The sequence below is a fragment of the Schistocerca nitens genome, chromosome 9 (genome assembly GCF_023898315.1).
Source record: "Schistocerca nitens isolate TAMUIC-IGC-003100 chromosome 9, iqSchNite1.1, whole genome shotgun sequence".
In the NCBI taxonomy this organism is placed as follows: Eukaryota; Metazoa; Arthropoda; class Insecta; order Orthoptera; family Acrididae; genus Schistocerca; species Schistocerca nitens.
In genome coordinates, this window is record NC_064622.1 from 264,431,685 (window position 1) to 264,455,509 (window position 23,825).

Consider the following 23,825-nt stretch of genomic DNA (forward strand, 5'->3'; position numbering starts at 1 on the left):
TCTTTTAAGCTTCTTACATGCACGAGTCACCCCCGGACCTTTTTTTTTCTTTTCTTTTCAGTCGCTCGGATTTTACGTTGGGCGAGAGATTCACGGTAAATGTAAGCGAAGTAAGGCCGAACTGGGATTCCATCTCCTACGTGAGGGATACCTACTGCTATGTTCTCCATCCTGAGGTCTGTGCGACGGTCAAACGACGATCAATTTGTACAGTCCCCTGCGTGGTAATTTCTTAAACGCAGAATTTAAAGTTTCAGATTTCCTTTTGCTGTCTTCTATTGTCACACCAGTATGATCAATGAATGATTAAATAGAAGCCTTTGACAGGCTGAAGATTTTACGTAGGTCCAGATTTTTCACTTGTTCTCGTCATGATCCTTTGATAAGGTATGCTTCGGTCTTTGATATTTTTTACTGAAACATGAATTTTTACTAACATTTGCCTGTCGCAATTTTGGAGCTCTCTTTTGAACCGTGAGAGCAACAGTCTCTCTTTCCTCATAAGAACCTGAATTTTCTTATTAAAGTACGGTGGGGTTTTTCCGTCCTTGAAAAGCTTACTAGGAACATACAGTATGTGATCAATAGTATCCGGACACCTGGCTGAAAATGACTTACAAGTTAGTGGCGCCCTCCATCGGTAATGCTGGAATTCAATATGGTGTTGGCCCACCCTTATCCTTGATGACAGCTTCCATTCTCGTAGGCAGGCATACGTCAATTAGGTGCTGGAGGGTTTCTTGGGGAAAGGCAGCCCATTCTTCACGAGGTGCTACATTGAGGAGAGATATCGATGTCTGTCGGTGAGGCCTGGCACAAAGTCGGCGTTCCAAAACATCGCAAAGGTGTTCTATAAGATTCAGGTCAGGACTCTGTGCAGGCCTGTCCATTACAGGGATGTTACTGTCGTGTAACCACAGGCCGTGCATTATGAACAGGTGCTCGATCGTGTTGAAAGATGCAGTCACCATCCCCGAATTGCTCTTCAACAGTGGGAAGCAAGAAGATACTTAAAACATCAATGTAGGCCTGTGCTGTGATAGTGGCATGCAGAACAACAAGGGGTGCAAGCCGCTTCCATGAAAAACACGACTACACCATGACACCACCGCCTGTTGGTACTATAGATGACGTTCACCGCACATTCGCCATACCCACACCCTGCCATCGGATCGCCACATTGTGTACGGAGATTCGTTACTCCACACAACGTTTTTCCACTGTTCAGTCGTCCAGTGTTTACGCTCCTTACACCAAGCGAGGCGTCGTTTGGAATTTACCGGCGTGATGTGTGGCTAATGAGCAGCCGCTCGACCATGATATCCAAGTTTTGTCACCTCCTGCCTAACTGTCATAGTACTTGCAGTGGATCCTGATGCAGTTTGGAATTCCTGTGTGATGGTCTGGATAGATGTCTATCACACATTACGTCCCTCTTCAACTGTCGGCGGATTCTGTCAGTCAATAGACGAGGTCGGCCTGTACGCTTTTGTGCTGTATGTGTCCCTTCACGTTTCTGTCACATCGGAAACAGTGGACCTGACGATGTTTACGAGTGTGGACACCTCGCATACAGACGTACGCCACAAGTGACACCCAATCACCTGACCAAGTTCGAAGACCGTGAGTTCCGCGGAGCGCCCCATTCTGTTCTCTCACGATGCCTAATCGCTACTGAAATCGCTGTCATGGAGTGCCTGGCAGTAGGTGGCAGCACAATGCCCCCAATACGAAAAACGTACGTTTTTTGGCGTGTCCGAATACTTTAGATCACGTAGTGTAGGAGTATCTCCAGAGTGCGTTTTACGGCCCGCTTGAACGTTTTCACTGTTCCCCTTCGTCTATCATACGGGAACTACAGTTTCTAACCCATAGGTTTCTCCAACGGTCTGTGGCTTCGATACTGTACAAACTACATTTACACCAGTGCTCTGAGAGAAACCATAAAGCGTATGGTACTTTCTATGGTAACATTTGTCTCTTCTCTTTCCACTCACAGATGGACCTTCAGAAGAATTATCACTGCTCGTTTGTATCTGTGCGACCTGTTACTAGTCTTCACGATTTCTGCTTTAAAGACAAGTGGGGGCATTACAGCATTCATAGTTCCGCCCTGGAAGTTGGTTCTTGTAATTCTGTAAGCTAGTGTTCGCGTGAAACACGGCGACTTCCGCCATGGAAGCTGATTCTTGAAATTCAGTAAGGGGGAATTTCTTGAGTAACGCTGTTTACCGCTATGAAAGCTGTTTCTTGAAATTCGATAATTGGGTATTTTGCGATAAATACAGCGTCGTTCTTCGAGTGCCAATTAGAATTTTTGATCGTTTCTGTTACATTCCTTCAAGCGGCTCGGCTGGTTATTAATAGGCGTCGGGAGCGAGAGTTTATGTTTTATAACCGTTTGTCCGGCCCGCCTATGTGCCAAATACATCAGGAGACAGATTCTTCTCCCGTAACAGCGCGACTTTAAATACGGCGATATGTTCACTTAACTCTAGGTTCAATACTGGGGGAATTCGCGGATGCTACACTATCGATTAACACAGTTTAATGAAACTTCCTGTATGTTCATACATAATTCCGCCACAGGGCTGGACTGTTCATACACCGCTTTTTACACACAAATTTCGATCACTTCCACAACCAAACATTTAGTCTACTGATTGTTCGTTCGTCAGCAGGGCAGCGACCGTGCTGCACTCTAGGGCATAGCCTTTCAAAAGTCTTGAAGCAGCAAATGGTTACGCATAAAGCCGTGTGCTAGTCTAAAGATGACCCGGTTTAGAGCATGAAGCTCGTGGAAGGGTGATTCTAATTGTTCTGTCGTTGGCTGTAGCTTCACATATGGGAGCTCCCCTCCTGAAACGGAGTTCTTCGCCATTTCAAATGAAAATCAACACGTAACTAGACGGAAAACTTGGATCACGGCATTGAAGAGGAATACAGCTGATGGTAAGCAGTGGATTCCTCAAAAACCTCGTCGCGTTTCTTGTCCGTCATTTCATCAATGGTTTTCCCATAAGACAGCCTAACTGTCGAGCATATGTACCAAAATAGCACTTGATACCAAAATTATCTGGGCTGGCGATTGCAACTGATGATATTACTGAGAGATATAGAAGAAGAAAAGGGAGACGCAGCAGGGAGACATAGCATCTGTGAATGGTGAAAGTAGAATGGATTCCAATAGCAGTGCAGCAACGAATAAACATTTTATATTCAATTTTTTCAGCGGCGTCGATTACCAACTGCTTCGCAGCTGAGTTGGGTACAACCTTAGCTTCACATTCGCATTCTTCTTGTAATATTTTAGAAAAGACATACTCAACCTCTTTAATCTCTTCAAATGTCTTTTGTTTATTACGAGATTGCTGATCCGCTGCTGCAAATTTAACAGATTGTGTAGGTTTTTTCCCTGAAACATTTTTTCAACCCTTGCACTTCCTTAGTAAAAGCTGCGGCGAAAAGAACCAGGATCTTCAAATTTTTGCAAAACGATTGTTTTAGAAAAATCTTTTTCACTATTGTTGAAGCAGCACAATGTAACAGCATGTTTGCAGCGTCCTGGCACGAATGCTTTACAATCACATTCACCTTTGATCACCTTTCTGTCACAGCCTATGTGAAAAAATGAGGTGCTACATATGTAACTCTTCACCCTCTGTAGTTCAATGAAGTTCCGATGGGTGGCGGCGCTGTACGTAACCTTCAAAATGGCGTCTATGATGGGGGTGCGTTCCAAGCAGAGTGCTGTCGTTGGGTTTCTTCTGGCGGAATAGCAGATCATCGCAGATATTCATAGGCACTTGCAGATTTGGCAGTGAGCAAAAGTACGGTGAGTCATTGGGCGAGGTGCCTGTTATCATAGCAACGAAGTCGCGCACCCTGGCCGATCTGCCGCGCCCCTGCCGCTGAATCCCGTCTTTTCTTTGCTGCAACAGGGCCTGTAACTCACACGAAAGTAAATGAACTGGTTTGTAAAATTTAAATAGATACCTATGTGAAATTGATATTAACTGATACCAATTCTTCACCTCACACAGGATTTTGTGTGCAAAAATAATTTGCTTGTGATTCAGTACTACAACATGGGGTTCCCAGGTGATAACGGAGACACTTCGCAGCATATTTCTCCGCCACACGTCACATTACAAACTGTGTTTTTGCCTCACACCGTGAAACGTCCCCATGGAAAAATTTGAATGACTATGCTGGTAATCTTCTACATTATTTGATACAAAGATAGCTGAGTAAAACTGAACCTGCTCAGACAGTTCTCTCTTTACTTATTCTGATCATCACTTAACTGACACACAATATTTTTAGCGCAATGCAATCTGACTTTCAAAAATCCCTACAAAAGAATGAGCCTGACTAACAATAACGTATACCTTTCATGAATCACTTACCTCACAAAAATCTTCGTTACTCGAACTATTGCAATACAGCGAGCGCCAATGTTTATTTTGGACAAACAAATGGTACCTAACCAAAGCTTTTCAAAACACTTGACCCCATGTTTTTGTCCGCCTCAGAACCCGACCTACTCTTGTTTTTATACGCGGCGTTTTGGAACATGTTATACCGATAACAAACAGCTCTGTTATTTTCCAGTATTCACTTAAAGTGAATCTCGAAAGGTAGGCCTGTCTGCTTTAATCAGTCATTTTTCATATGTTCCATATGTGTACAAATCGATTACTGACACGCTCTTCTGCTTTCATATCGATAACACATTGATCGATTTCCGCATTCTCTTTGTTACATCTGCTACTCCAATGCCTTTTGCCTGTGGTCTTTTGAACGAGTTTGTCCCAGCCAATCCACACGGAGGACGCGGACCCTGAATACTGGAAAACAACAGAGGTGTTTGTTATCGGTATGCATGCTTACCTAACATGTACCAAAACGCCGCGTATAAAAACAAGAGTACGTCGGGCTCTGCTGCGGACAAAAACGTAGGGTCAAGTGTTTAGAATAGCTTTGGGTTAGGGACCATTTGTATACCCAAAAGAAGTATCATCTTAGTGTCGCTATCCTACAATACGTGGTCAAATTATGAGAATTACGCAATTCAAAATTGTTCAAATGTGTGAAATCTTATGGGACTTAACAGCTAAGGTCATCAGTCCCTAATCTTACACACTACTTAACCTAAATTATCCTAAGGACAAATACACACAGCCATGCCCGAGGAAGGACTCGAACCTCCACCGGGACCAGCCGCACAGTCCATGACTGCAGCGCCTAGACCGCTCGGCTAATCCCGCGCGGCAATTACACAATTCCTACTGCCTAGGCAAATAGAATAAATCGGCTTATTGTTTTTTAATTCGATGTGGCCTACGGTAGGCTTAATGGGACTTGCGGAATTCATGGGCGGTTTCTCGGACAACGCCAAGAAAAGGGATTTTTTACTGTAATCCAAAGCGGTGAAGCACGGAAAATGGCTGAAATTTTTATAATACACTCTTAAGATCCCAATCTCAAACGGTCTTGATAATTTTTTGATATCTTTACCAGTTTCCAAGATACAGAGGTTCGAATTTACCCTACTTCTACACGCAAAATCGTGTATGAGACGATAATGTAAATAATAAATTACCGCACCACATTGCTCGAATTTTAACGGTATATTCTATAGGCGTTTATACGAAATAGCCATTTCTCCGTTTTCCAAATCTTAATCAGTTATCGAGAAAGACCCAAATCCTTGATTTTTGGGTACCAAAACCCAATCGCGGATTCGGAAGCGGTTATGCCAACAAAAGGCTGTTACTTTTACGATGTATTCCTAAGACCCCGATCTCGAACGTTATTCTCATATCTTTATCCGTTACAAAGATACTGAGGTTCAAAGTTACCCTACTTGCAGACGTAAAATACATGCACAAAATCCGGTGTGAGGCGAAAACACAGTTTGTAATGCGTCGTAGGGGAAATATGCTGCGAAGTGTCTCCATTATCATCTGGGAACCCCATGTAGTAGTACTGAAGCACACGCAAATATTTTTTACACGCAAAATCCTGTGTGAGGTGAAGAATTGGTATTAGTTTATATCGATTTCACATAGGTAACTATCTAAATTTTACAAACCAGTACACTGATTTTCGTGTGAATTACATGCCTTGTTGCAGCAGAGAAAAAAAGGGAACCAGTGGAAAAATACTTCTATCGGGGCACAAAAATTGCGAATATTTTTCTGTTTGTTTAAAAGATTCTGACTGAAAATTAGGATACCAGGTGCCTCTTCCTACCTTCCTCAGCACCTTTAAAAATTTTCCAAAAAGTTTTCGCATGTGAATGTATTTGCATATTTTTGTGCTGATAGAGGAGAAGACAGTGTGAGAGTAAGAGAGGATCACAGTGGCAGTGACAGAACAGTGCTAGGAAAGGTGTGCAGGAGACAGTGCCATGGAATGGGAGGAGTAAAGAGAAAGAGAAAGCGGAAGTGAGTGAGAGCCAGTGATAATGAGAGGCAGAGTATGTGACAATGATATGGAGGAAGAGAGATTGTGACAGTGAGAAAAGACAGCAGCAGTAGGAAGAAAGCAAAGCGATATTAACAGTAGGAGGGAGCAAGAGGGAGACAGTGATAGCGAGAGGCGATTGTAGTACTAGAGAGAACGAAGCGGACTGTAGCTGAGACACGGGAGAGAATGACAGAGAGGGAAAAAGAGATAATGACAATGACAATGAGTTGTGCTGAGTGAGTAAGTGAGTGAGGAAGGGCAACTGGGAGTGGACGGCTATGTGCGACTTACAGCGATGAATTAGTGGGTGTGAGAAAGTTACTGTTAGGGAAGCTTTTTAGAAACGCGAGATTAGTTGCATGTTGAGAAAAGCGTGAATATGTTCGTACGCCATAGTTTTTGCGGAAATTTTTAAAGATGCTGAGGAAGATAGCATGGGACAGCTGGTACCCCACTTAACAGTCAGAGGCTTTTAAATAAATATAAATATTCGCCCCTTTTGTGCTCCGATAGCTACAATTTCCCACTGGTTAATTTATGGTTCAATATCTGTATCATCAGTGCTTACTCAAACTCATTTTTGCAAAATGTACAATTTGTTTCGTTTTATTGGCTCCACTACAGATGGCTGTTAATGCGTGTAACTGAAAATACCCTGTAAATATGATCGGCAGGGCATAATTTCATCGCACAGTCTTTTCAGAGAATGTTCTACAATATGTGTACAATGGTGAGCTTCATTGTCACTGCGGCAGTTACGGAGCTGAAAATACGTAACGTAGCACAATGGAGTTGCGAGGAAACGAAATTGCGGAAAGAACGCAGCGAACACTGTGCAGCGGGAGGGCTTGGAGTACGCGTGAGAGCGTAGCGAGCATCGGAAGGCGGCCATTCCTCTCTCCTTTATTTTACTACTCACTGCAGAGCGTAAAAGCACGACGCGAGAGGTGGCGGAAGTAGACTAGTATTGCTGCCCCGCGCCATCCGCTTTGTCCCTGAGGACGCAGCGGCACACCGCCATATTGTTCTGCTCCAGCAAACTGCCGCAGTGGGAGCGGCCTAGCGTCCTGTGCGCTTCTTTTGCTACCACTGTGAGTTTTTAAAAATTTAGGACAACTGCAGCATTACGGGCTGCCGTGTCATTTAACATTACCCACTGCTCCTGTCATTCTGTTCAGTGAAGAAGGCTCAGGATATTTCATGGACCTGTAGTGTTCGGAAATTTGTCTTTCGTCGTTTTGTAGGATGTGTTGCGACACGTTCTCTTACAGAGGAGTTCTTATAAGACTATCGAACTGATACAACAATATGAACATTTCCTTCTCGACCACCGTCGAAGTTTTCGTGGCCTCTTGCGAAGATCCACTCTTGGCCGCGAGCAGAAACTTTTAAGACTTTGTGTTCTGCCTTACGGCAGGGCTTGACATGGGAGAAATGATTCCAGTGGTGGTTTCCCGTTGCCTTCCACTGATGAAGATGAAATGATAATGAGGACAACACAACACCCAGTCCCTGAGCGCAGAAAATCTCCGACCCAGCCGGGAATCGAACCCGGGCCCCTTGGCGTGACAGAGCACCACGCTCACGGCTCACCTGTCGGGGTGGACTCGAGCAGAAACTGCGCCCTCTTAGAGCAGTGCGACACCCAAGACAAATTACACGACTTGTGCCTCGGAGATTTTATTCTGCACCTTTTATGTCGCTCCTGGATTAATTGTCTGCACTGCTACCCTTATAATAGGCTTTGTAGTTTTCAAAATGGCTCTGAGCACTATGGGACAACTTCTGAGGTCATCAGTCCCCTAGAACTTAGAACTACTTAAACCTAACTAACCTAAGGACATCTCACACACCCATGCCTGAGGCAGGACTCGAACCTGCGACCGTAGCGATAGCGCGGTTCCAGACCGTAGCGCTTAGAAGCGCTGGGCCACCACGGCCGGCTTGTAGTTTTCGTTTTAATAATAATTGGCCAATTTCGACTTCTTAGACATTATCAGACAACATTCATATAACCCCTACGTGCCGCGCGGGATTAGCCGAGCGGTCTAGGGGGCTGCAGTCGTGGACTGTGCGGCTGGTCCCGGCGGAGGTTCGAGTCCTCCCTCGGGCATGGGTGTGTGTTTGTCCTTAGGATAATTTAGGTTAAGTAGTGTGTAAGCTTAGGGGCTGATGACCTTAGCAGTTAAGTCCCATAAGATTTCACACACATTTGAACTTTTTTTTTTAACCTCTACGTAATACGTTGCAACAGATGTAATACACAAACCAATCAACCAATGCCATGAAGGAACTAATAAACACTGACGCCATCAGTGAAAAGGCACGTCTTATGTAAATTGGTTGGCTGGTTGATTTGGGGGAGGGGATCAAACAATGAGGTCATGAGGTCCCATTGGATTAGGAAAGGATGGGGAAGGAAAATGGCCGCGCCCTTTCAAAGGAGCCATTGAAGCGAGTTAGGAAAATCACGGAAAATTTAAATTAGGATGGCCGGACGTGTGTTTGAACCGTCGTCCTCGCGAATGCGAGTCCAGTGTGCAAACCACTGCGCCACCTCACTCAGTGGTTTGTAAAGTGAAGGTGGAGGTAGGAGAAAGGAAAGGGTAGGAACTGATGATATCAGGTGCGTCGGGACGCTATGCGGAATCAGCAGCGATGAGTGGAAAAGTGTGCCGGAACAGCACTCCACCTCCATGTCCTCCTCGTGTTCTGATTTTAGATTCCCGCTGCAGGTCGAAGGTAACTGTGCATCTGCATTGACAGTTGTAAATTCATAGCCCATCCAGACGTATCAGTTGTATAAATGCGTAGCGTTTTTTTTTTTTTCCGGACATATCTGAAAGTATAGGCACCCCACATTCATATAAGGCACATCGTTTCATGCTTCAACATTGATGCTGATGCCTGAACTGATGTGGCTTCTCCGTGATCACGTTAGTATTTATAAATCCGATGAATGGAATCCCTATTCGGTACTCTACGGCATTGGTCCCTTACTTAGCCTGCGTTTATACGGAATCTCTCCCCCAGCGCGAAGTCCGTAGCAATTGGAAAAAGACACGGATGTCTCATGTGTATAAGAAGGGACATGAGCTGATCCATATTCTAAACACAGGTATGCTGCAGGATTATTGAGCTTACTCTAAGTTCGAATACAATATACACATTAAAAAAAGTTTTGCATCACCCCGGGTCCCAGAACTGAAAACAGACGTTGATTGTGGATATTGTATCACAGAGACAGTCCCTTTGACTGTTGAGAGATGTCACTAAAACCGCCCAAAGATGTAAACAACCATGCATGAAAAAAAATGTTCAAATGTGTGTGAAATCTTATGGGACTTAACTGCTGGGGTCATTAGTCCCTAAGCTTACACACTAGTTAACGTAAATTATCCTAAGGACAAACACACAAATCCATGCCCGAGGGAGGACTCGAACCTCCACCGGGACCATGCATGAGCAGCGCCTATTAGGAGGAGGGGGTCCGACAGCCGATCAGATCCAGTCATTCCACCAGGAAGGAGGGACACGACTAGTGTTTTCTGTAGTTCAATCATGCCTAGAAGGTCAGTACCGCGGTTCGATGGCGTCCGCATTGTTACTTTGTGCGAGTAAGGGCTCTCAACAAGGGAAGTGTCCAGGCGTCTCGAAGTGAACCAAATCGATGTTGTTCGGACATGGAGGAGATACAAAGAGACATGAACTGTAGGTAATATGCCTCGCTCAGGCCGACCAAGGGCTACTGCTGCACTGGATGACCACCACCTACGGATTATGGCTCGTAGGATCCCTGACAGCAATTCCACCAGGTCGAATAATGCTTTTCGTGCAGCCACAGGACGTCGTGTTAAGAGTCAAACTGTGCGCAATAGGTTGCACGATGCGCAACTTCGCTCACGAAGTCCACGGGGAGGTCCATCTTTGCAACCATGACATCATGCAGTCCGGTACAAATGGGCCCAATAACATGCCGAATGGACCGTTCAGGATTGACATCACGTTCTCTTCGCCGATGAGTGTCGCACATGATACGTGAATGCCATCCGCCGACCGTTAGTACAACGATATTGGCAGCATTTTGGCGAGGCATTCGTCTTCATGGACGACAATTCGCCCCCCCCCCCCCCCCCCATCGTGCACATCTTGTGAATCACTTCCTTCAAGATAACGATAGCTCGACTAGAGTGGCCAGCATGTTCTGCAGACATGAACCTACCGAACATGCCTGGGATGGATTGAAAAGGGCTTTTTATGGACGACGTGAGCCACAAACAACTCGGAGGGATGTACGCCGAATCGCCGTAGAGGAGTGGGACAACCTAGACCAACAGTGCCTTGGTGAACTTGTGGATAGTATGCCACGATGAGTACAGGCAAGCATTAATGGAAGAGGACGAGCTACTGAGTATTAGAGGTACTGTTGTGTACAGCAATCTGGACCACCACCTCTGAAGGTCTGTATCTGTATGGTGGTACAACATGCAATGTGTGGTTTTCTTGAGCAATAAAAAGGGCGGAATTGATGTTTATGTTGATCTCTATTCCAATTTTCTGTACAGGCTCCGGAACTCTCGGAACCGAGGTGATGCAAAACTTTTTTTGATATGTGTATATTTCCGTGAGACAAAAAAACCTAATGTCCAAAATCAGAACGGATTTAGAAAGCACAGTTCGTGCGAAAGTCTGTAACCCTTTTCTTGCAGCCGCCCGGAGTGGCCGAGCGGTTCTAGGCGCTTCAGCTCGGAACCGCGCGACCGCTGCGGTCGCAGGTTCGAATCCTGCCTCGGGCATGGATGCGTGTGATGTCCTTAGGCTAGTTAGGTTAAGTAGTTCTAAGTTCTAGGGGACTGATGACCTCAGATGTTAAGTCCCATACTACTCAGAGCCATTTTTTTTTCTTTTCTTGCAAGACGTGCTTGGAACTATCGAAGAAGGGAGCAGGCAGATTATATATTCCTAGATTTCCGGAAAAAGTTTGTCATGGTGCCGCAATACGTACTATTAACGAAGGCACAGACATGTGGGTGGCTTGAAGACTCCAGTAATAGAAGCCAGTACGTCGTCCTCGACGGCGACTGTTTGTCAGAGACAAAGGTGTTGTTACGAATGCTCCAGGGAAGTATGATGGGACTGCTCTTGTTCTCTGTATACACAAAGCAACGATCTGCGACCGTTTGCTGATAACGCTGTAGTGTAAGTTGGGTTGGTTGGTCATCGGTCATCGGTCCCATCGGATTAGGGAAGGACGGGGAAGGAAGTCGGCCGTGCCCTTTGAAAGGAACCATCCCGGCATTTGCCTGGAGCGATTTAGGGAAATCACGGAAAACCTAAATTAGGATGGCCGGACGCGGGATTGAACCGTCGTCCTCCCGAATGCGATTCCAGTGTCTAACCACTGCGCCACCTCGCTCGGTGTGTAGTGTAAGGGAAAGTGAGTGTAGGACAGTACGGCTGAGATGAATTGCAGCTTGCTCTACACGTAGAAAAATGTAAGTTATTCAAGGTGAGTAGGAAAAATGATCCTATGATACTCGAATATAGCATCAATGGTGTGCTGCTCGACATAGTCACGTCGATTAAATATCGAGGTGAAATGTTGCAAAGCGATAAGAAATTGAATGAGAACAAAAGAAGGTTACTGGTAATGGGGACGGCGACTGGTCAACTTCGGTTCATTGGGAGAGTTTCGGGGGAGTTTAGTTCATCTAGAAAGGAGAGAGCATACGGAACGCTTGTGCGACCCATTCCTTAGTACTGCTCGAGCGGCTGGGATCCCCACCAGGTCGGATTAACGGAAGTAATCGAAGCAATTCATAAGCGTGCTGCTAGACTTGTTACATGTAGAGGATCTCGAATCAAACATCTTTCAGCCGTCTCCTTTCCAAACTGTTGCTTTTTTTAAGTTTTCATTGTTTGGGTAATTAGAAATGTTTTATTAAATAAGCTGAATCTTATGAGTCTGTGATCGATCAATTCCACTGATGTATCTTTATATTCTCCTTTAGTGTATGGAACATGATGACACAGACAGTTAAGGGGTTGATCTCCAATGGTACATGTTTTACTAGTATATGAGTATATTGAAACTTCCTGACAGATTAAAACTGTGTACTGGACCGAGACTCGAACTCGGGACCTTTGCCTTCCGCGGGGAAGTGCTCTATCATTTGAGCGACCCAAGCGCGACTCACGACCAGTCTTCACACCTTCAATTCTGCCATTAACTCGTCTCCTACCTTCCAAACTTCACAGAAGCTCTTCTGCGAATCTTGCAGAATTACCACACCTGGAAGACAGGATATTGCAGACACATAGCTTAGCAACAGCCTAGGGGACGTTTCCACAATGAGATTTTCACTCTGCAGCGTAGTATGCCCTGATATGAAACTTCCTGACAGATTAAAACTGTGTGTCGGACCGAGACTCGAAGTCGGGACCTTTGCCTTTTGCAGGCATATGACTATATTGTTTTACTCAACTTGTTTCACGGCCATTGTATTTGCATTATACCGTGATTATTTATGCATAACATGCAATATTGGCCTCCGTTTAGTAAGTTTTATTTACCATACAAAATGGTTCAAATGGCTCTAAGCGCTATGGGACTTAACATCTGAACTAGTCAGTCCCCTAGAACTTAGAACTACTTAAACCTAACTAACCTAAGGACATCACACACACCCATGCCCGAGGCAGGATTCGAACCTGCGACCGTAGCAGCAGCGCGGTTCCGGACAGAAACACCTAGAACCGCTCGCCCATAGCGGCCGGCTTTTACGATTCGATGACGTACGTACTTTGCTCACTAGTTCAAGTGTGGAATTGGTCTCTTATTTTATTCGTTAATTTGTCTGTAGCTTATGTAACTTCCCATACTGCTTGGTATTGTTATGTCATTATATATTACCACTGTACATAAGAATTACACCACTCGTCTTCGGTTATCTATTTCATACTATTACCACTGTTGTCTGTACACAGTGGCCTGAAGATGGCGTAGAAAATCGCCGAAACTGGTTGCCAAATAAAATAACAGTTTGAAAATTAGACGGCTGAAAGGTGTTTGATTTGACATCCTGTACCGAAAAAAAAAAAACGAGTCCCGCAACCATCTCTGAAAAGATGGGCATACAGAGACATATTAAATGTAGGTTCTATCATCAAGCGAGCGTTGCGGGTATGTTTCGTGAACTCGAATGGGAATCCATGTAGGAAAGACGACATTATTTTTGCGATACGCTGTTGAGAAAACCTGGAGAAGAGTCATTTGCAGCTGACTGCAGAACGATTCTACTGCCACAAAACTACGTTCGGCGTAAGGATCGCGAAGACAAGACACAAAAAGTAAAATAAATTAGGGTTCGTACAGAGGCATATAGATAGTCGTTTTTTCCCCTCACTCCATTTGCGAGTGGAGTAGGAAAGGAAATGACTACGTAGCAGTACGTGACACTCTCCGCCATATGCCACACGGTGGTGTGCGGGGTTTGTATGTAGATGTAGATGTAGAACGGCCTCATCGTGTGTGTTTGGTTCCACGTATTGGCGGTACACAGCGCTTGTGGCGTACTTCGAACTCCTCGTACATCTCGCGTAATAACCACGACGCTACCATTAGAGAAGTTTGGGCTCATACAGAGGGGTACAGACAGTCTTTCATCACATATATACTACACCGCCGCTTACGCCTTTAGGTAATCAACCTGTATCAGCACGTAGATGCCCAGTGAAGACTGCAAACCGTGATTTGTTACGCAAGAATTTTTTATTAACGCTAAATTATGGTCCTACGGACTTAAAAAGGGCGGTGGAACAGCGATAATGTAATTTGATTTTGTGACAAGGAGAGATACGTATGTAATGAAAGCCAAAGTTACCGTAACATCTATTGTTTATTATAAGTCACCGCTCAAAACGAGTGCACGGAAGTACGACACGAACATGTTTAATAACATTCTGTTCACTGACAAATTATCAAAAGAACACGAAACAGTTACAAGTAAATAAGGTTGGCGGATATTCAATATAAGGGACCGACAGGTAGGTTATTACATGATTAGCACAATGGTCCGTTTCCGCGATCTGACGACAATTATTGCCAACGTCTGAGTTGGTAAAATTATGCATGCCAGAAGGGCATTTTCTCCTATTCGTTACCACTCCAACGTTTACTGAATACATTGCGAGCTTTACACGCCGAAGTCGACAGCAGATCTTACCATTTTTCTTCTGTGTCGGGCGATGGCTGTGAATCCGGGAAAGCTACTTAACGCAAACTTTCCACAATGCTCCAGTTGGAGTTGTAAAGTGAAATATTTACTCCTCACATCGAATTCTGATAGCAGAGGTGATTCTCTCGCTAGCAGAGGACGAAGTGCCACCTTAGTTCCTCCTGTCTTTCCACGTTAACATTCGCTTCCTTGTTCCAGAGCCAGTCCTAACCTCTAACGAGCAGTCATCCATTCACAAGACTCAGTTGTCGTGGAGCGGCATCCCATTTTTCAATATTTGTCCAAAACTGCTACAACACACCAGGCTGACCAATGAAATTTCCGCGTTTTCGCGCCCAGAAGCCCACTCCTAAAACAACAAATGTGTTTTGGCTCTAAGCTGTCGGTGCTTCAAAGAGGCACATTAACTTGTTGTGCCCTACAACCCTCCAAACACGCCTATCTACCTTATACACTGAAGCGCCAGAGAAACTGGTACAGGCATGCGTATTCAAATACAGATATACGTAAACAGACATAATACGGCGCTGCCGTCGGCAACGTCAATATAAGACAACATGTGTCTGGCGCAGTTGTTAGATCGGTTACTGCTGCTATAATGGTAGGTGATCAAGATGTAGCTGAGTTTGAACGTGGTGTTATAGTCGTCGCACGAACGATGGAACACAGCATCTCCGAGGTAGCGATGCCATAGGAATTTTCCCGCACGACCAGTTCACGAGTATACCATGAATATGACGAATCCGGTAAAACATCAAATCTCCAACATCGTTGCGGCCGGAAAAAGATCCTGCAAGAACGGGGCCAACGATGACTGAAGAAAATCGCTCAGCGGGACAGAAGTGCAACCCTTTCGCAAGATTTCAACGCGAGGCCAATTAACAAGTGTCAGAGTGCGAACCATTCAACGAAACATCATCGATATGGGCATTCGGGGCCAAATGCCCACAGGTGTAACCTTGATGACTGCACGACACAAAGCTTTACGTCTCTCCTGGGCCCGTCAACAACGACATTGGACTGATCATGACCGGAAACATGTTACCTGGTCGGACGAGCCACGTTTCAAATTGTATCGAGTGGATGGACGTATTCGGGGATGGAGACAACCTCATGAATCCATAGACACTGCGTATCAGTAAGGGAATGTTCAAGCTGGTGGAGGCTCTGTAACGGTGTGCGGCTTGTGCTGTTGGACTAATGTTGTACCCTTGACACGTCTAGATACGACACTGACAGGTGACAAGCACCCTCTCCGATCACCCGCATCCATTCGTGCCCTTCGTGTATTCCGACTAATTTGGGCAATTCCAGCAGGACAGTGTGACACCCCACACGTCCAGAATTGCTACAGAGTGGCTCCAGGAACACTCTTCTGAGATTAAACACTTCCGCTGGGCACCAGACTTCCCAGACGTGAACATTCTTGAGCATATCGGGCATAGGCCCATACATATCTGTAGCTTTCGTAGAGTCTGTGTAGGGTCCACCGGTATATTGCTCTCCTATCAGCAGACTGGCACCGTCTTCCCTGCGTTCTTCGTCCAAGGCTCATTGTTGCGTGCCTTCCGGGATCTTTAGTGTACTTTACAACGCCCTCACTGCAGATAAAAGCCTTAGGAACGCGGGAGCGGCGGTCATCTCGTGCAGAATTCCAACGTCGGCGTTATCTGCTGTCAGCGTTGCGTCGGCTCGCGACGGGCGTCTGCTCGTCCTGTCCAGTGCACACAACAGCCTTCGCCGAACGCTGTCCCACCTAGCGTCGGCGTCAGCTTCTACAATCTGCGTTAAGTTATTGGGTCCATCGGGCCGCTTTGCTTTTCTGTCTGTCTGTGGAACTGCCAGTCCAGCCAAACGTAATTCTCAAGAAATAAAACTCCTACAAGTCCTTCAAGCACTGGCAATCACTATCGGACACGCTATTTTCAAATCAAATTAATTTGCTGTACATATCACTTTATTTAATTCGCATCTCAGATATCAATAATGTGAAAGTCCCGTATCCGTCATCTTTTTCGCCGTCTACATCCATATTCCGCGAGTGTGTGTACTTCGTGTACCATTGTCACTTCTCGTCTTTCCTTTCCAATTCACGAATGATCTGTGGAAAGAAAGACTGCTAGAAAGCCTTCTGGGCTCGAATCTATCTAATTTATTCCTCATGGTTTCCTCGCGAGATTCACGTAGGAATAACCAGTACACTGGTCGACTCTTCACAAAACTCACGGCATTACCCACTAGATCATATATAAATTGTGAGAAGTAAGGCCATGGGTGTGCCCGAAGTTACTTTCACGTCTGAACATTTTTCTGTCTTGAGAATGATATGCTGTGTTCTTTTCGCTAGGTACTCTTAAATCCTATCAAAAAGCTGGTCTGATATTCTGCACGCTCGTATTTTGCTCATTAGGCGACAGTGCGGAACTACACACATTAGCAAAAATTTTGTGTCATCCATTTATTTCAATATTCATGGCACAGAAAAAAATATCATGTCCGAGGCTTGCTTATATGTTCATTTACAATGTGACCACATGATTAAAACTAATTTAAGGACAAAATTGTTTGACATAGTACAATTTTGGTAAACATTTTTGGAATACAGTGATCAATAGATTATTAAATTTTAAGTAAAGTTCAGTCTTGATCACAACACTTACGTCTCAATAACATAGGAGACCGGTTTCGGTTATACTTATATAACCATATTCAGACCCATGGCTTCCTTGGAGGATGGTAGGCGGAGCTCTCCTCAGCTGACTTCGTAGCAGCTGAGGAGAGCTCCGCCTACCATCCTCCAAGGAAGCCATGGGTCTGAATATGGTTATATAAGTATAACCGAAACCGGTCTCCTATGTTATTGAGACGTAAGTGTTGTGATCAAAACTGGACTTTAGTTAAAATATAATTATTTCACATAGGGTTTGAATGTCCCCTTGCTCAAATGAGGGCTTGAATCCGTTGTGGCACCTCATTGATCAGATAATCAAGCAAGATGTGCAATTAGATTCATGTCCAGGGAACAAACAGACTACTCCATTCTGGTGATCCTATCACGTTGAAGGAACGTGAAGGAACCTGTTCACAAGAACATCACTATAAGCACCAAGATGAAATGGTCAGCAAAGGGTTGTCGATACGGTCCTACAACTGGTTGCAGAATTTCGTCTCTCTGCAGCAGGGCAGTGAGATTGACCTCAACGAACATTAAAGATGTACAGTGGCTGCTTGTAATGCCACCCCAGTACATCACTCCTCATCACCTTGCTAGACATGTGAGACACGTTGTTGGAAGCGTTCGATATTAACGGACTCTCTCCAAACACTTTATCTGCAAGTTTCATAGTACAAACAGATTCGAGTTTCCTGCGTAAACACCACCCAGCGTCAATACTGGGGTGTCCATTCTGCATAGTTTATTGCTCATTTGTAACTGAGTTCTCGGTGTTGCGGAGTAGGAGATCGTGTTCGCCATGACCGAGCGAGGTGGCACAGTGGTTAGCACACTTGACTCGCATTCGGGAGGACGGCAGTTCAAAACCGCGTGCGGCCATTCTGCTTTAGGTTTTCCGTGATTTCCCTAAATCGCTCCAGGCAAATGCCTGGATGGTTCCTTTGAAAGGGCACGGCCGACTTCCTTCCCCGTCCTTCCGTAATCCGATGAGACTGATGACCTCGCTGTCTGGTCTCCTCCCCCAAACAACCCAACCCCAACCACTGTCCAAGCACAGTCTGTGCTCGCCATGATCATCGGGAATGAAGATGCACATCACGAAATAGTCTCCTAACAGTTTGACACGATACGTGATATACTACGACCGCTTCTAACGCCGAATTCAGTTCTGCAGCACTCAGCCCACTGCTTGTTTGACTCAAATGCCGTAGATATTGACTATCCTGTGCATCTGTAGATCGTGGACGGCGTGTGCCTTGTAAATCATCAACATTAACTGTAAGATGGAGTCGATTCCATGTTCGCCCCACGTCTCTTTGACTCCGGTGCACATGTCGACCGACTTCCCTTACTCGCAAGCCTTCTGCGCGTAACGTGATGGTGCGGTCGGTCCCAATCATCGGCAGCGACTGTCCTTCGTGGCATGATGGATGGGCACTCTAACGTGCCGCAGACGTCTCTAATGCATCCTTACTGAAGCTTTACTTTCAATTGGAATGATGCAGTCCATTCGAATACGGCGTTCTACGCGCAGGTAGAGCTGACGGTATGTGTGCGCTCGTATGTTTACAAACAAAGCCAGAGGCGACCTGCCGATCGGTACAGGGTCACAATAGCAACACACCTGCACGACATATCGGGGGGATCCAACACTTTTGTTGATGTGTGTCTACATCGAAAGACGTCTGGAAGTCAGGGAACGCAGTACCAAAATGACTGCCGGTTTACTGCTTCATAGGTATTGTGGAAGGACAGAGAGAACTGGATTTCATACGTTGTTTGCGGGATCCATGTTGATTTTCGGTCTAGAAAAGGTCTTAATAGAAAAGCATAGAACGCATTCCAAAATTATACAGCATCCCGACACCAATGCTATAGATTTAGAGTACTGTGCATCTGCTCGATGACCTTCTTGGAGGCCGGCCGAAGTGGCCGTGCGGTTAAAGGCGCTGCAGTCTGGAACCGCAAGACCGCTACGGTCGCAGGTTCTAATCCTGCCTCGGGAATGGATGTTTGTGATGTCCTTAGGTTAGTTAGCTTTAACTAGTTCTAAGTTCTAGGGGACTAATGACCTCAGCAGTTGAGTCCCATAGTGCTCAGAGCCATTTGAACCATTTTTTTTTGAACCTTCTTGGAAATAAGAATAATCTATGCATTTTTCCAACTACTAGAAACGCTTCGCTTCTACAAAAACCTAAGGTACACTGCATAATCTGTGCAGATCCCTGAGCGGTTCTAGGCGCTACAGACTGGAATCGCGCGACCGCTACGGTCGCAGGCTCGAATCCTGCATCGGGCATGGATGTGTGTAATGTCCTTAGGTTAGTTAGGTTTAAGTAGTTCTAAGTTCTAGGGGACTGATGACCTCATATGTTAAGTCCCATAGTGCTCAGAGCCATTTGCACCATTTTTTTGTGCAGATCCATGTAGTTACGTCATCATGTCATCCTACTTCTGTTGAGCGATTTCAGCTGATTTCTTATCCCGAGATAAGTTTATGAAACATGCCCTTAAAAAAAAAGTCCCTTTAGAAAAATTATGAATGACTGTGCTGGTAAACCTCTTACGTTATTTGATTTTCAAACAGCTGAACAAAACTGAACGTACACAGACATTTCTCTCTTATTTTTCTGATCATCACTAAACTGGCACAAATATTTTTTTAGCGCAACGCTATCTTACTTTCAATAATCCCTAGAAAAGAATGGCCTTGACTTACAATAACCTATACCTTTCATGAATCACTTACCTCACAAAAATCTTCGTTACTCGAAGTACTGCAATACAGCGAGCGCCAATACTGCCAGCTAAATAAAAGATTGTAACTACGGAAGGCACTAACTACTGATAGCCATAGTCAGCAAATGGAGGTTTTGATAGAGAACAAACAATGTATTTACCTTAATAGTGTTCAAAAGTCATAACATATATATCAGTTCATGACATCCAGTCTTACAAATTTTCTTTTTCTGACGGACGCACGTCCAGGTCGTCCGCTCTCAAAATTCTGCCATCTCTCTCCCAAAATTCTGCCATCCGCTAATTCTGGCGGCTCACCTCCGACTGCACAACGATACGCACTGCTCACATCCAACTGCCCAACACTACAATATCGAATATTCCAACAATGCCAACCAGCCACAGATTGCACACAGCACAGTCAGTGATTTTCATACAGAGAGCTATACATAAAAACCTAAATAGTCTACTTACAAGTTATTTCGCTATTTGTCATTTTGACGTTAGTAGACTTTGATCATCGAATCTATTTTGGAGAAAGGAATTTAGTGTACCGCCCTTGTCTATGTCGTTCTCTAGCTCAATTCATTTATGGTGGCAGAGTGTCTGGAGAAGTGAATTTAATCCGGGAATGTTAAAAAAGGGGGTTGGGCAATGGAAGGGAATGGTACTGGAACAATGCATGACATCCTTCGAGCACAATACGGTGGTTGCGGAGAACTGATTTAAAACAGAGATACAGATCGCCTTGGATGTAGGCAGTCTTCGGCGTCCACAGCGACGGAGAAAATTAATTTATCCTCTTAAGGAATCTGTTGCAGAGAGTGCAAAGTCCGTCGGAAGACAAGACAGACGCCGGCGCTCCGCCGCGGCTCCCCGGAGCGGTGAACAGACGGGCGCAATGGGCCGACTCTAAAACGGGGGCGTTAATGATATCGGCGGGCAGTTCCCACCCCCGCTGCACTGCCAGGCGACCCTGAAAAAGCTAAGTGGGGGTCGGAGCCGCGAGGAGCACCAGATGGCACCACCCCGGCCTGTCATTACGGGCATCGATTTCCCAACCCCCCATTCCACTCCGCGAGGCCTTGTCTCAGCTTACAGGCCCAATGGCGCGTGGCCGCTCCACTCGAGACATTTCTCTCTCTCTCTCTCTCTCTCTCTTTCTTCCTTTCCTTGCCGTTGCCCTCTTCCCCTTTCCCACACCCCGCCGGAGCGACAGACCTCTCCCCTTCTCCCTCCCCTGTGCCAGCGCAGCAGTGCTTTTATCAAAATTACTCGTCATGCCCGCCCCATCCTATTAGATTATTGTTTGGGTGCTAATATTTATTATGCCGCCAGAGGACACTTTAATCTCCTCCTCCGCGAGTTTTAAAGTACGGCGCCGAGCTCCGGCGGCTCGTCTCCTTAACAGTATTCCACTCACTTCCCACCGAGGGCGTTTCGCCCTCCTCCAGGGATGAACTCCACCTGCCGATCGCGCGATCCATTTATTTAAGCGAGGAGGGAAGGAGAAAGAAAAGAAATGGAGCGACAGAGAACAGAGGGAAGGGACAATCGAAGTCCCTGAACGAGAAATCCAGAGTGACGAACGGTTATTGCCCTTTAATCAAAAGTCAATCTACTGCTCGTTCTGAACATAAGTTAATTCCTTCCGGTGAACGTTTTACCATTCCCGCGCACGATGTCTCTTTCACTTTTGCTTACCTAATATTTTAAACTGTTTCGACTTGTTTATCGTATTAGAAACTATTGAAATACTTGAGTTAAAAGGCAAAGATGACCATATGCACAACAGAGAAAGAAAGAAAACGAAGTAAGACTAGCAAAAACTGAATTTTCTTTGATAAACACGTTGCCCTGCAAAGTGGCTTCAGTGTTACTGTCAAGAGAACTGAAGCAAACTTCGACTGCCGTCACAGACACTCTTCCCCAAGGTGACTTCTTGCCACGTGCCAGTCTACATGTACACGTTCATATACTGCTGTCGTCTGCAAGTCATTTTATGGTTTGTGACGGAGGGCATTTTGTGTGGTATTGTCACTTCTCCATTTTTCTGTTCGAGTCACGAATATTCCGTGGAAAAATGGTTCAAATGGCTCTGAGCACTATGGGACTCAACTGCTGAGGTCATTAGTCCCCTAGAACTTAGAACTAGTTAAACCTAACTAACCTAAGGACATCACAAACATCCATGCCCGAGGCAGGATTCGAACCTGCGACCGTAGCGGTCGCGCGGTTCCTGACTGAAGCCCCTAGAACCGCTCGGTCACTGTGGCCGCCTGCTCCGTGGAAATAGAGCCATTGGTAAACTTCGGTTCGGGCTCAAATCTATCTAATCTTAGCTTCATTCTCTTTTCCACTTCCTATGCTTCTTTATGGAAGTAAATCGTGGGTTGTAAGTACATGTAGAGAAAGTTGCATACAACCCACAGAGATGAGGTTTCAAGGAGCGGTAAAGGGACTACACAAGAACCGGCCGATTTCGAAATCCGAAAATTAGAGAAGAACTGAAGATGTTTAACATCCTCAGTAAAATACAAGAAAATAGGAGAAATTGGAATGAACATCTCGAAAGAATGACTGGAGAAAGCTTATTTCCGCAGTATCCTTTCTTTCAGGGGTGCTAGTTCTGCAAGGCTCGCAGAAGAGCTTCTGTAAAGTTTGGAAGGTAGGAGACGAGGTACTGGCAGAAGTAAAGCTGTGAGGACGGGGCGTGCTCGGGTGGCTCAGTTGGTAGAGCACTTGCCCGCGAAAGGCAAACGTTCCGAGTTCGAGTCTCGGTTCGGCACACAGTTTTAATCTGCCAGGAAGTTTCATATCAGCTCACACCCCGCTGCAGAGTAAAAATCTCATTCTGGCTCACTTATATCTTGATAACCTGCAATTGCAGCAGCAGTAACCGATCTGACAACTGCGCCAGACACTTGTTGTCTTATATAGGTGTTGCCGACCGCAAAGCCGTTTTCTTCCTGTTTACATATCCCTGTATTTGAATACGCATGCCCATACCAGTTTCTTTGGCGCTTCAGTGTATTATGTTACTTTACCCATCTTGTACGTAAGTCCTGCAGACCATAGTAGTATGGGTCGAACAAAGGTATTTTAAGCTACCTTCTTTTTGGGCTGAATATGTGCTACTGGATTCGTAGCATGCCAGACACCTATAATTCGACAACCTGCATGTCGACTGGGTGATAGGCTCAAGTGGAAAAGGGGGTAAGTACTTTCTTGATGAAAACATATCACCTCGGTAGAGCTCAATCACTGAGAGCGGGTCGATAAACACAAAAAAACGGCCACATTATCGACATATATGCTGCAGACTCCTAGAGTTTATACTAGACTGGGCTTTATCATTATAGTCACTGGCCACCAACAAGAAGATCACAGTGGTCATCGTGGTAGGAAATCGCAATTCGAAAATGAATGTCTGGGATGGCAACGAGATACATACGAGGTGCGGCTAGAAAAAAACCGGACTGATGCTGGAAAAAACATTTATTTACAATTATTTACAATTTCATGTTATCTCCTTCAATGTACTCTCCTCCTCGGTCTCTACACCGCTCCATACGAATTTTTTCCACTGTTCATAGCAATGCTGCAGATCATTTTCGGTACGTCCATACATTACTTCCGTCGCTTTTTCTTTTACTGCTTCAACAGTCTCAAATCTAGTTCCTTTCAAAGCTGACTTGACT